The following is a 12,412-nucleotide window of genomic DNA, read 5'->3' on the forward strand; positions in this document are numbered from 1 at the left end:
TTAATTATAAACTATACCGCCCACGGTGGTTGTGACCTCTTCAGATGTTGAAAAAATAAAACAAACACACACAAACGCATATGAGGTACCTCTTCTTGCTATCACCATAGGGGCCAATGTATAGAGAACACAAACGTACACACACCCATTCTCCTCGATGTACCCACCTGCATATAGGGAGGAGATGAATTTATTTCTCCTATTTATATAAACATGAGCTGTTTTTTTTCGCTCGCTACGCTTGGTGTATTTTTACAACATGGGAAAATTAAAAATAAAATTTGAGAATAGCCAAATGAATGAATTTCCAACAAAATCCCAAGAATATTGTGGCGGCTAAGACAATGGGAAAGAAAAGAAACACGTAGCAAACTAAGAACAAAAACAACGACAACAACAACAGCAACGATGATGTAGACATTTTTTTAACTGACAGCTAACAACATGTCAAAAATCACTGAAGTTTGAAAATACATGCGGTAAGTCAGACTAACAAACAACAAAAACAATAACAACAAGAACACACTAACATGAAAAACAATCATAGTAACATGAATAATGACAACGAAAGTAAAGGGAATGCCCCCATACCTCACCACAACCGACCAGATCGCTAGATCTAGAGTGCAAAGTTCTTGCGATCAAGTTGTTGGCGGTATTGTTGTCGTAGGGTCTTCGACCGTCATCGATAAGACGGTTTGTAAAATGGTTTGTGGTTGATGGTGGTTGTTGTTGTTGCTGTTGTGTGTTTGAATGACTGATATCGTATTTATTTGTATGATAAGTCATGCCTTATGACTTTTACAACGTAAATAGTTGACAATTACAATAACAATAAAAATAATAAAAACAAAACTCGTGTGTGGCAGATAGGGGTTTACAAATAAATGTAAAAAATATTGAGATAGGTTAGTAATGGTAAAAAAGGTTTCCTATCTGCGGGAGGGTATTTCTGCTAAATAATATTTTCTGGTATTTGGAAAATATTTTTTAAAGGGAATGGGGCCGACTATATTAATAACTATAACACTATTAGTATATGCCGCAGGTTTTGATAGAAAAAACTTCTATTTATCCACCCTATGTACAAAAAATAGTGGCACAAAACAACTCCTACTCCCATAAAACATCTATCGATAATGTTATACTTTTTCACTCTAACTCTTCATCCAACCTCATTTTTGAAAACAAAGGACCAATAGTGTTGTTGGGTTGTCTCGGAAACAACATGTTCGAAGGAACTATTCCTTTCGATCCAATTGTTCATTTTTGCTCTCGTTCACCTAATTTCTTTAGATCCATTATTCATTTAGGTCTGCCCGTTCATTGACCGTATTAACAGAACGAACTATTGAACTAAAAGGATCTATGGATTTAAATGTATGATCTAGTTAACTCTGAGGAGAGAAACGAAAAAAATCGTTAATTCAGATTATATTTCGATTGAATTTATCATGATTTCAGGAACCCAATCAACAAACGCACGAAGTTTTTTGACTTGAAAGAACCGAATTCTATAAGCTTTCGAATCCTATTCTTTATTCAAAAAAAGGTGTTGTGTCTTCTGTTGAATCTCCAGTTCCGAAGAACGACAAGGAATGTATAAATTTGAGTTTTCTGAAACATTTTGGGCTATAGCTGCAATATTCCCAGTTGTTCTAGTCCCAACCATCTTGGAATTTTCCACCAAAAGTTTTAAAGAGTGTATCGTTTCATTCAAAAAATAAAAGCTTCGAAAATCACAGCTATTTAAGAGAGAAAAGAGTTCGCCATATTTAAAATAATTAACCGATGTGGCTATAAGTTCCAAGTTCCGGGGTTCATGTTTTGACCAGTTGTAATTCACATCTCGATTTCTCAGACATGACAAAAATCTCTTTTCAGATAGTTTTTAATTGTTGAAAGTTTGATGATCATAACCGCATTTTTTTATACCCCACACAACTATGATGTCAGGGTATTATAGGTTTGTATGGCCCCAAGAATTTGAAAAGCCGCGAAATATTGGTTCTAGACCCACTTTTTAGTATACCAATCATGATATTTCGACTTGCTGAGTCGATCTAGACGTGTGTGTCCGTCCTTTCATTTGTCCGTCGACCCATTATAATTTGTAAACGCGATACAGGCCACAGTTATGAATGTAGGTTCTGGCCAAAGAAGTCCCTATTGTTTTTGGTCATGATCGGTTAATATTTAGGGGATTTATGGACTAAAAACTTTATTTTTGTCGTTTTTTTCTGTTGACCCTTATGACCCGAATATCACCAAATTTTATTCGGAGGATGGGGTCCGACCCAAGAAAAAGTATGACTCTTTTCAGGAGAATCGGTTAATATTTATGGAGTTAAATGGACCCATACTTTTGTGTGCTAAATTATAAACTTGCTATTCTATGGCGTAAATATTTACCGTTGAGGGACATAGACTCGAGATGTTGATGGTATATCCGAGATCTTTAAATTGATACCAATTATATTGTCGTATGTACTCGGATGTGAGAGTTATAGTAAAAACATTATACGGGTGAACGTATTCTAGTATTGTTTAGTATAACCATTACTCCTCTAGAGGGCAGAAATGTCGCGATCGTTATGAAATTTTACATTAACTTCCGGTTATGACGACGCCTAGATCAGATGCTATTTAGGGGATGTGTCTTTTTTGCGTCTCTTTTTCTGGTCGCTCTAAGGTCACAATTATGAGTCGGGCATTACAACACAACGCACGGGAGGGTATCTGGCCAACTTATAAAAGCAGCTGATGACCTCTAATCTGTCACGAGGGTCGAGTCGGAATCCGTCCGACTATACTGCTCTGCTCACTGGTTAAATCCAAGATTACTATAACTTTTTATATGTCAGCTTTTTGGTATTTTGTTCTGGCATAAAATTTACAAATAACACTTGGAACAAATTTTAAAATTTTCAATGTAGGTCCATGTTTTGAAATAGCCCCCTTATAAAGGCCCTGCCACAATTTTAGGTACTTCGAAGGGTCCCCATCCAATTGACCGCTTTATCCTTCTTCGTTATAAATTCCCGAGTAACAAAAATGCGAAGCTAAAACGATTCCAGCGCCCAACGTGGGGCTCGAACCCACGACCCTGAGATTAAGAGTCTCATGCTCTACCGACTGAGCTAGCCGGGCATGTGGGAGTCCCTCCTCTGGATAGCTATTACAAGATTAAGCACAAAAAGAAATAATCTCAGAAACATGGAGGGTGGGGGATTGGGGAAGACACACGAGCCAAATAAAGCAGCAAAAACAACAAGAAAATAGAATAGAAAAGATTTGTCGCCACCAAAGGTCAGATCAGATTTTGTTTCTATGCAATAGTTCTGAATATATTTTTCTAAGAAATCCACTATAAAGAATATATATCCACGACATAGAAAAAGAGTCCTAAATTATTGCATCTCGATCTAAAAATGTGTGGGGGCCTTTCTCAGGACTACGTAACATTTTTACCATTACTGAGCATTTATTTTGTATAGAAATGAGCCTTAAAAACCTGACCTGGAAAAAAATCTATTGAATATTACGAATATTTTTTGCTAAATTTTTTTTTTTTTGAAAAACAAGATGTTGAAAGATGTCCCAAGATTTGACTGATGTGTTTCAAAATATGGGTCTCAAAAAAGGTTATAATAAGCCTCCAGAGAGATACTACATTCCCATCACTATGCGACGGGTTTCGCCGTTGGTTAAGCGACTCATCAGTGTGGCTTACAAATGTCTTTACTTGATAAGTTGTATTTATGTCGACTATTGTTGCGAAATTGCATCTACGAATTAAATTCAACCGTGTAAAGGGTTCGGACATTTGGCATCACACCAGAACATTCCTTTTCAGATCAGATTTTTGTTGTAGTGACGGACTTTTTTTCCATCCTTAGGAAGATAAGGAGGTGGCTTTGAACGCTAAGGCGTTCAGGGGAGGAACCATTAAAACTAATTTATTTCAAAATAGGTCTTTTCTCCCCCCAAATTTGAAGCTTACAGCCACATAGACAGGTAATTACAGACAGTGTCTTCAAAATACAAGAATTTGTCCGGGAACTTTATATGAGAACCATGAAAAAACATCGGCCTAAATCGACACCGAAATGTTAATTTACTGTCAGTTAAGTGGAAATGCTTCTAAGGCCTTTAATCCTAAAATGAGAAGGACGGATGGGCAATGATATAACCTTGAGGTACTTGAAATGAGGTTTCCAATCAAATAACAAACGGAAATTAAACTATTATATGGGATAGGGGTAGCCCCCTACGCACAATATTGATATTTTGATATGGAGATTTCAATGCTATTGGTCCTTAAAAATATTCTTGGGCAATATCGTTCAGTTCAGAGATTGAACGAACTAGTTCATTTTTAAAATTGAACTAGTTCGTTATTTACTGACCTTCCAGCAATGCTAAGAACACTACTGCAGTATTAGCATTTGGCATTTAAAGCACCGCATTCCATGAAATGGCACCAGAATGGACTTATTTTCCGAGTGCTCATTTTATTGCACGTACCTTCGTTTAATGTAAAATATTTTATAATCAATTGTTCTTTTTTGAAGCCGTTCAGTTGGTCAAATTCAGTGCATTCAGTGTTGGAAAAATTCAATGTCGTTTAGTGACCGACGGCGTTTGGTAAACAAAATCGTTCCGTGAACGACAATACTAAATAATGAACTGACTAGTTCAATTGAACTAGATCGTTCACGAACGACACAAGACTACTTTAAAGATATTGCCGACAAATATTATCTTATAATTCGGTTAGACCTTTAACAACGATTTCTCCATAAAAATAAAATTAAGTCAGTGGACCCGAGAAACGCATTTTTTTTAATCTCAGGAGCGAATAATTTGTATTTTTAATTGTGTACATCTTCCTCTAGGTCCTGAGAACTGTCTTAATAGGAAACATTTAGAATTTCTTTTATATTTCCAACATACATGCCTCCTCATAATATTACCAAGTATCACAATCGTGCATCAAATGAAGCTCCACGCTTGTCTAATTGTTTGACGTTTTAACCGATATCAATGACAAGTGAATGAAAGGCACTCGTCATTTTTGTTGTTATTGTTGTTGCTGTCGTTTTTTTCCATAATGACAAGTTGAACAATACAATTAGTTCCATAAAAATGCATTTACATGACTTTTACATGTTTCTGTTATTCTTTGGCGGTTTTCACGGGAACAAAAAGAAAGGTATTATATTCCCCATGAGTACATCCCTCCCCCCTTTTCCTTTTCCATTTCTTCGTCTGACAACCATGTTCATGTTTAACAACCGGGAGACACAGTGTGTGTCTGAGATTCTGTAAGACGTAAAAATGGCATGCAAACGTTTTCAGTTCTGAAGAAGAATTACAAATCCTAACGACAACAAATTGCAACAATTCTGAGAATCGACCCCCTGTTAAAGATGAATGGTAATTTGAGTTAACCAAAGCCAAAGCAATGATGTGCCAAACAATGGCTATCAGTTACTTAGACGAATGGCATATTCGATACTTGCAGCCAGACATGCGACTAATGAATTGAGAAACGAAGAGAGAGAAAACGTTTCACATTTCACTTGAAATGCAATCGTACAATCTTGTAGATATTCATAAAACATGTGTCAATTTTTCTATTCTGTTGAGTACGAACTTTTTGTGTCTGGACAACTGCGGATGGGAAATGTGTGAAAAGCATTTCATTTCATTCATGGGATGCTTTGACATGTTTAGACGCCATAGAACTCAATAGGAACTATGATAACATGGTTTTGTAATAGGTGTGACCGTCATGAAATTTTAGTAGACAACAAAGTTGCCTCGTTTGAGACACTTAAAAAATGGGGGGAATGTGATTCGTTTTTTTTTTTTTTGCAACATTTCATGCAGCCCTTTTATGTAAAAATATTTCTTTAGTTGTATTTTTATGACGCGAATAACGAAATATCCATATTTGTACCATGTTGGGTCAAGATTTTCTATAGAACACAATAAAACAATTTGTGAATCTAAAAATGGTATGGCTTCGCCGAACGTTGGATAGTAAGTAAAAAACATCTGGGGGACCAACATATAAGATCAAGGCAATGAAAATTTACTCAGGATCCAAATGTCCAGCTAGTGTGTGAGGACGTCATAGGATGCCACGTCACAGCATTGATCGATTATTTTCCTAATATTTGACCTATACTATGGTTTACTTCCTGCACAAAATATCAAATAAATATTGAAAGAGGATTGACAAGTCATTCGTTGACAAAATTTGTACCTATCCAGCGAATAGTAGCAGGAGTATTGGTTAAAATGTATCGCACAATAACAATAATGACATTAAATTTTTTATACGAGGATTTTTGTTACACTTATTGGTATCATCTTTGCTTATTAGGATACAAGAATGAGTATCCGGATTATTTTCTGTAGAAACAAACCTAACCTAAATACTAGTATTTTTTTTTTTTTATTTTACAGGAAAATGTTTTAATTAGGGTACAGAGAAAAAAAGGTCATAGTATGAAGATTCCACCGTCATTTTTCAAATGAATTTTGTTCGTATCGACACTTGTTTGATATGTTGTATTTATCGTTAATATCAAAATAATTTGGAAAATACACATGCGAATTTTGTAACACATAATTAAAGAAACTATGGAATGCAAAACTAGTCACACAAGTCGTCGGTTGTTGGCAACAGAAACGGTTGAAAGATAACAACCACCAAGTAAGGAGAGAGGCGGAGAACGATATCAAAACAAAACACAGTCGAATGGTGTTGTAGTGATGGTGTTTGTTTTTGCCAAAAAAAAGAGAGAGGGAGAGAGAGGAAAATTGATTTGATATAGTGGTAAAGTAACAGGAAAATTGTTGTGTTATTAATGAATTGTTTACATTTCTCATTGTGGCTTTCTCATGATTAGAAAAATTTTTACTGGTACACTATGGATTTTCAATTTATGGATTTTCAAAAACCCTTGTTAAATTCGACCGGGCCGAACTTTTCATATCTTCTATAATGTGGTGGGCATTTAGTTATTTATTTTTTTTTGTATATTGACAACTTCGATGTACCACAAATTAAGCGGGACTATTTAAATCATAGGCTTTCATTGAAAACATTTCCAGGAAGAAGTTTTTTTATTCAACAGGAAAGCGGAAAGCTTCCATGGAGAAATTCGGCTAAAACTTTCAAACTTCATTCGGTTTACCTATAATGTGTAGGATATTCCTAAAAATAGTTGTACATCGAAATCTTCCTCATCATTCATGAATGGAGGCTATGCCAAAACATTGATCTAATACAATGCAAAATTTCAGACATCAACATAGGAGGTTTGTGAGGTTAAAGCCTTCTCTTAAAAAAGGGTCTATGCCAAAAAGTGAAACGAAATTGAAAATTGTTTCGCCTTCCACAAATTCGGAATGCCAGCTATGCCAAATTACAGCCACATTGTTGGAAAACTACAATGAAATTCTACAAAATAGCGGAAATGAGGCCGTACCCAAAACAAAACGTTCGATATTTTTTTATTTTTTGTAGATAATTTTATTTCGGATTATTATCTCCGAATCGCATATCCAATATTTATATGCGATTCGGAGATAATAATCCGAAATAAAATTATTTTTTTTAACAATAAGCACAATAAGCAAAATGATAATGCAAAATATGAATGGTTTTGGTACGAAGATTTTTTACCCAATAAATACCCAAAATATAAAATTGAAGACAAATTTGTTAAAAAAAATGTTCAAAGTCCCAAAGATGTGGAATAATGGGAGTGCGGTAGTATTGACGGAAACCTGGGTCAATATTGATGTTTTTTAGACAGATTTTGAAACCCTCTGGGAACTCATAGTAATAAATTGGATCTAATTCGGTTGGAAACCGTGTAAAAATAACCAATATTTGATGAACAGTTATAAGAAGGCTATACCAAAACGTGAACTGATTTATACCTTTTTCGATACCTAGGAGTAGTGGTAATGAATGTGCAAAATTTCAAAGCCCCATTTTAAATATTGAGAGCCCTAACGTGATTTCAACAGACGAAATCGAAATTTATTTTGATCACGTATATATTTCGAGGATGTCTCCGATGAATACTTCGATTTCACAATAAAACTGTCTTATCCTCAAGAGTTTCAGCTATTTTACATCCTTCTCCATATTAAATTTGTCATTCCGATCACGATGCTGCTCCTAGGATGTTTGATATTGAAAATTAATATAGACCTCACACTTTTGACTGAGTTGGCTGTAATTTGATATACATATTGGGTTCTCATTGGGTTTTAAATCGTCCAAAAAATGTTCAATACAGCTCCTATTTTTAGAGAAGCCCTCATATAACAACATCCACATTTTTTGGTATTTTGAGCTGAAGTTAGTAAAATTACAATATTTAATAAGGGAATTTGGAATGGATTAAAAGGAAATAAAACAAAGAATACAACTTTTGAAATAAAAAAAAATAAATAAAATTATTCCGCATCGTAAACGTGTAGTTACAGACCCTCCTGGCAGCAATTTACTATTGCATAGCCGGTATATAAATGTCCTGATCTAGTTTAGGAATTTTGAATGTCCACTTCATGTTGGAGTATAAAAAGCTTCGGCCCGGTGTTTGAATACTTTACCATTACTTGACAGACCCATTTTTATACCCTATACAACTATGTTGTCAGGGTATTATAGCTTTGTGCAGCCCCACGAAATTTTGTATGTAGGATGGGTTCTGGCCAAAAAAGACCCCTATTGTTTTTGGTAAAGATTGGTTAATATTTAGGGGATGAAATGGACCAAATACTTAATTTTTGTCCGTTTTTCTGGTCGCTCCAGAGCACTGTGGGCGAAATGGACGATCTAGCGTCGTTTAATTCAATTTTCAAAGTGTTTAATTGGGCCAAAATTGTGTCTCTATCGATTACTACTATCCCACTGATCTAATATATCGATTCTATTCTGATTGATATGATCTAGTTGAACAGCTGTGAGCTGTCAAACACAACATATGTTTCAGCCTATGTTAACTAAGCTTCAACACGTGTTTTCTTTGCATTGCCAAATTTTATCTAAAGTAGCATTTGTCTCAATAAGGTGAATGAAAAGTTGATTTATTTATTGTTAGAGGTATGTATTAACTAAAAAAAATTTTGTTTGTGACCTGTGCTTAAGTGTTGTAGAAAAAATATAGTTCAAGTGTACTATACCACTCATCTGCTTGAAAAAATCCAAAGTAAGACTTCCGTAGACCGGAACTTCTGATATTCGTGTGTATTCGCGCTAGAATATGGTTTTTTAAATTACTATGTCGATTTGTGATTGTAAAATGTCCAAATGATCTGCAGCCACCTGCAACTTTAGATGATATTGCATTTTTTAGGAAAAATGTCGATGCTCAGACGAGAAGTTTATTTACTATGGCGCAACGAGCCTGTGCGTACTAAAAGAAATTCTGTCATTGAAACTCATATATTTAATAATATTATTAATATCAACATGTGCGATGCTAATAAAGTTCTTCTAATAAACAAAAAATAGAAAATTTGTAGCAAAATTGGCTGAGAAATGGAAATTCGACCATAGAAGCCGTTACAAATTTGAAGAAAACAACAAGGAGTGGTTAGACGGATAACTTTTATTAGTTAATCCACTGACTAATCGTGGAACACCCGATAAGAAGTTTGACGAATGTTCCAACAAAACGAAACTAAAATGTTATCCAAATGGAGTCCAATTTACGAACTATTCAGCTCAAGTGCCTTTACAAGATATGGTAGATCATATTGTTACGCGCCTTGAAGAAGCTCATTTTTCTATCAGAATTTAATGTTGCTGAACGGAGTGAGCAGAATCTCATTTCTTGCGGGCTCAAAATCGATATTGAATCTTTTATGGAATATGCTTTACAGAACGCAGAACTTTTTATCATACTTTATCCTTGGTTTTATATGCCGTGTTCCATACATAAAATCTTAATACATGGAGCCGATATAATTAAAGTATCACCACTTCAATTAGGAAAAATGAAATGGAAGCTCGGCGAAGATTACCGCAATTTCCGTGAGCATCATACGCGAAAGGCATCCCGATTAAATACAATGAAATACTTAATGCATGCGCTTTTGTGTTAATCAGATCCCTTGATTTCAAATTTACGCAAACCACAAGGCAACCAAAAAAAAAAAGAAAGATTACAACTTTTGTCAGAACATTGTGTATCCAAATCGGAATAAGAAACTATTATTACAATAGTAATAATAGTTTCTTATTTCGATTTGTATTTTTTCTTTTTTTTTGATTTATAATTAATTAAATTTTTGTTATGAAATGTATGAAGTCTTAATAAGGCCAAAAATATTATTAAAAAAATTAATAAAAAAATTTTTAAAAAATGTTTTTATTATTAAAGTTTAATATATTCTTAGCCCCAAGGAATGAGAAACATTAAATATACTAATTTTATCATGTTTTCCTGAATGAAATAAACAATGACTAAAAAATGAAAAAATTACAACTTTCAAAAAAAAAAAAAAAAATATATATATATAAATACATTAAAAAAACTTTTTTTGCTTAACTCTGTAGCTTAATCTATTTTCAACTAAAAAAAAAATATTACAAAAAATAAAATACAAAATCCCTAAGCGCTATTAATTAAAAGCCGCTAGATGAGCCTTTTCGCCCACTGTGCAGAGGCCACAATTATGGCCGAACATCGCGAAATTTTACATGGAGAACGGGATGGTCTAAAGAATAAACATGCCTGATTTTATAAAGATTGGTCAATATTTAGCGGGTCAAATGCACCCTGACTTTTGTGTGGAAAATTACAAAATTTGTATTCTAAGGCGTATATATTTGCCCCCCGAAGAAAATAGACCCAAGAAATTTATAGTATATCCAAAAGGAGCGGTTGGCCTTTAAATTGATACCAATTATGGTCATACGTATTTTTTTCGAGTCGATACATAGACCAAAAGCCGAACATCACAAAACAACTCATGGTGAAGGGAATCTGAGCAAGTAATTAGAAGGGCTGTACTGAATATTAGTACTATTCGGAATATATGTGTAAGGAAGAGGTGCTGTTGACCTCTAATCGGGAAAGAGGGTGCAACTATCACGAAAAATTACCCAGGCTCGAAATAAAATTCCGCAAAAAGATAGAGTTCTGTGGTAGTTGTGTAGGGTACCGTATGGTCGTCTCCGTCCGACTATACTGCTCCGCTCACTGGTTTTATATTATTCCCCATTAATGTTTTTCTACTCCCCCTACAATTAAATGAAATTGCATTTACCATAAACGAAATATATTAAAATTTCGCTATGGTCTACTACATCATACCATAAAAATAATTAACCAAATTCGGAATACCAAAAAAAAAAATGAGGCAATCAGACGAGACTTGACAATATTTCATAATCAATTAAATTTAATTTTAAAATACATTTAAATAACAATAAAATGTCTGAAAATTAAGTAAATAAACTAATGGACCAGTACTAACCCACCAACCACTCGATTTACTTCGTAATACAAGAAAATCGGAGAGCAACATGTTGGAGAACGAATTTTCCACTAATTGTAGCACATAAAGAAAAACCGACGACAAGCAAAAGAAAACTAACACACAATGCTTAATCAACTACAAACAACTACCCACCAAAACGAATTTTTGGTAAAACTATTCGGACAACAGGTGGAATGGCGTTGCGAGACAAAAAAAAACTAAAAAAAAAACGTGTGATAAAATGTAAGACCACACCGCATTTAAATGACAAATGAATCCAGCAAAGATGTAAGCCGAGATTGGCTAAAGCGACGACAGCTATATGAGACACGAATGACACTATCTCACCTACAAACATAGTGTCCAAATGGGACAACTTTGAATTGTTGTTGTCGCTGCTGCAGTCAACAGTTATTGACTTGGTGGACCATTTTTTTTTTTTTTTTTGGTACACAAGTTGCGGGACTTGTTCCACAATCGTTGTCAAGGAGACCACGAAGGCAGTTTGGCATTTTTATTGGACTATTACAATCTTGCAACAATATGACATGTTGCAATGTTATTGCAGCAATGACGAAAATTATCTTCAACAAAAACAACAAGAAAACTAAAATGTTTTCAGGCGGCTTTTCAATTAACGATAACTGTGCTTTTTTTGCGTAAAAATAATTTACACTGAAATTTCACTTTTCTATGGTAATACAACTATGCCATATTATGTGTGTGTGAGCCATTTGAGATGAGGACTATTTCAAAATACAAATGTTTGCAATATTTGTTTAAAGACTATGCTGGATGGATGTTGGTGTTTGGACCTCCCAGCATATGTAGCAATTTAAGATATGTGCAGTATTTGCCAGTTCCAGTAATTCATTCATTAAATACATACCTG

At 34.4% G+C, this 12,412-nt stretch overlaps 1 protein-coding gene and 1 non-coding gene across 2 annotated transcripts in view; one reads left to right on the forward strand and one right to left on the reverse strand.

Annotated features, from left to right (window-relative positions):
* The window catches only part of LOC133328566 (uncharacterized), a 51,529-nt gene that overhangs the window by 2,994 nt on the left and 36,123 nt on the right, over positions 1 to 12,412 (forward strand). The gene's annotated exons all lie outside the window — the stretch shown is intronic.
* Trnak-cuu (transfer RNA lysine (anticodon CUU)) lies at positions 3,078 to 3,150 on the reverse strand. Its single transcript has one exon. It is a non-coding gene; the product is annotated as a tRNA-Lys (tRNA).

The sequence above is a fragment of the Musca vetustissima genome, unplaced genomic scaffold (assembly GCF_032173495.1).
Source record: "Musca vetustissima isolate MV318-11 ecotype Yass unplaced genomic scaffold, APGP_CSIRO_Mvet_v1 utg2116, whole genome shotgun sequence".
Lineage (NCBI taxonomy): Eukaryota > Metazoa > Arthropoda > Insecta > Diptera > Muscidae > Musca > Musca vetustissima.